This window comes from Phoca vitulina, unplaced genomic scaffold (genome assembly GCF_004348235.1).
Source record: "Phoca vitulina isolate PV1807 unplaced genomic scaffold, GSC_HSeal_1.0 scaffold94, whole genome shotgun sequence".
Taxonomy (NCBI): Eukaryota; Metazoa; Chordata; class Mammalia; order Carnivora; family Phocidae; genus Phoca; species Phoca vitulina.
This window is the reverse complement of record NW_022589797.1, coordinates 2,304,571-2,307,442: the sequence shown is the minus strand read 5'-3', so window position 1 is coordinate 2,307,442 and position 2,872 is coordinate 2,304,571.

The window sequence follows — 2,872 nt, the reverse complement described above, 5'->3', positions numbered from 1 at the left end:
TACAACTCTAGGAATTATGCTTACATTTAATTCTGTCTTGGCAACAGCTTTTCTGAGGACTCAGACTAACACATACCCTTTTTGTGGGAAAGGTGGAAAAATAAGAATATATATCCATATTTGCATGTATTTATATAAAATGCATTAGAAGGCTATAGAAGAAAAGAAGTTAAGGGAAGCAATAGAAATGGGATGGTGGTAATGGGTTGGGTGGAGAAAAAGGAGCGAGCAAGAGTTTTGAATCCATGTGAATTCATCTATGCAAAAAATAAATTTAAAAGGCCCTTGGAGAATTTTTGTAAATTTTCTATTGTGAAATACAGACTCATGGGTAATTGCAGAGATAGTATAGAGGTCCCGTGTACTCTTTTTTTTTTTTTTTTAAGATTTTATTTATTTGCGAGAGAGACAATGAGAGACAGAGAGCATGAGAGGGAGGAGGGTCAGAGGGAGAAGCAGACTCCCTGCTGAGCAGGGAGCCTGATGTGGGACTCGATCCCGGGACTCCAGGATCATGACCTGAGCCGAAGGCAGTCGCTTAACCAACTGAGCCACCCAGGCGCCCCAAGGTCCTGTGTACTCTTACCCAATTTCTCCCAATGGCTACATTTTACATAATTATAGTAAGATATCAAAACTGGAATTTAACATTGACACAATATGTATATGATTCTAAGCCGCTCTATCACATGTATAGATCTGTGTAATCACCACTACTATCAGGTACAGAATTATCCCATCACCACAAGAAGAAGAAAGAATTTGATAGTACATACTAGAGGGAAAGCAGTCAGCTTGGCGTGTTAAGAATTTAGGCCTGAACCTGGGGCTCAGATTCAGAATGACTTGCTTTAAAGAAAGCATTTGTGTTACATCTCTCCAATGTTAAGTTTGGTGAGGCTGTAGTCAAACAGATCAATATGGCCTTGTTCTCATTCTCATTCTGAGATTGGCCGAGACATGCTAGGATTTGAGATGAAAATCTTTATTTCAACTTTATTATGGATACTTTAATACTTCTTCCAGTATCAAGATGTTATTATGGAAATTAATCACCATTAAATAACCGCAGGTATTAAATACAAGAAAGCTAATTTCTTAGCTGATCCCCAGTTCTGAGCATTAAATTAGCCTTAATTTACTAGATTTCAGCTCAGATTTCAATACCTATATATTATAAGACCCAGTTACGATGAATTAAGTTAAAACTCTCCAAGAAACTGACTGATACCTAGGATCAATCAACAATACATAAAGGCCTTGCTGATGGGAATGTAAACTGCAGCAACTGTCCTGGAGAGAAATTTGGCTATAGAGATCAAAGGCTTAAAAATGTGCCATTTTTTTGACTCAATAATTCTACTTCTAGAAATTCGTCTTGAGGAAACAATTAAGCATATGTAAAAAACTTTATTACCTAGTATGGTCATCAAAAGAAATCATTAAAGAATACACTATAATATATTCACTTAATGTGAAAGAAGGCAGTAAGGAGGAAAAGAACAAAAAGGTCATAAGATGTATAGAAAACAAAAACCAAAATGGCAGACATAAATCTGACCATATCAATAACATTAAATGCTAAGGAGGCTGATTCTATGGCCTTTCTGTTTGATTTGGTTGCCACTAAAAAACCTCAAACCTTGCCTCAAAATAAACTTACTGGCTTGAGAATGAGTTAGCTTTTCTGTTTTATTTTGACCTTTATTAACTTCATCCAAAAACCCTTCTTCACAAATGGACTTCTTAAAAGGTCTTCAGACTTCCTGCCATCAGAATTCTAATAGGTCCCTGATTCAACATGAATAAATCTTGTCCTCTCACTGACTTGTCTCACTCTCACACCTCTCACACTGTATCTCAAGGGGTATGCATATCCCATGCCCAAGCAGGCAGCCATCTAAAAATATGATCTATTTTCCAAGTATAAACTGGGTTACAAAGAGGACCCTGGGGAATTTGGAGTCTTTTAAAGACTCCCTGCCAAAAATACCCTAAGGAAAACTGGAGTAAAGAACAAATCCTTTAGAACATATCCCAGATGAATACCTTTCTGTTAAACCAAGGGGTATTGAGTCAAACTGTAACTTTTTAGTGGGGAAGCCATAATTTACTAAATTCCAAAAGAAAAAGATATGGAAGAAACACAAATGCATATCACTAAGTGAAAGAAACCAATTTGAAAATGCTACATACTATATGATTCTAACTATATGACATTCCAGAAAAGGTTAAAACTATGGAGACAGTAGAAAAATCAGTGGTTGTCATGGGTTGGGGGAAGGGAGGAATCGATAGGCAGAGCACAGAGGACTTTTAGGGCAGTGAAAATATTCTGTGTGACACTATAATGATATATACACATCATTATACATTTGCCCAAACCCATATAATGTACAACACCAAGACCCTTATGTAGACTATGGACTCTGACTGATGACGAACTGATGTAGGCTCATCAGTTGTAACACATGTACCACTATGATGGGGGATATTGATAATGGAGGAGGCTGTGTGTGTTGGGGGACCAGAGGTATATGGGAAATCTCTGTACCTTCCACTCATTTTCTGTGAACCAAAATGGCTCTAAAAAATAAAGTCTATTAAAATTAAAAATTTTATTTTATTTTTTAAAAGATTTTATTTATTTAATTGACAGAGAGAGAGAGAGAGAGAGGGAACACAAGCAGGGGGAGTGGGAGAGGGAGAAGCAGGCTCCCCACCAAGCAGGGAGCCCGATGCGGGGCTCGATCCTAGGACCCTGGAACCATGACCCAAGCCGAAGGCAGTCAATTAACCAACTGAGCCACCCAGGTGCCCCTAAAATTAAAAATTTTAAAAACAGCAGGCCACCAGAATCCTGGACTCAGCA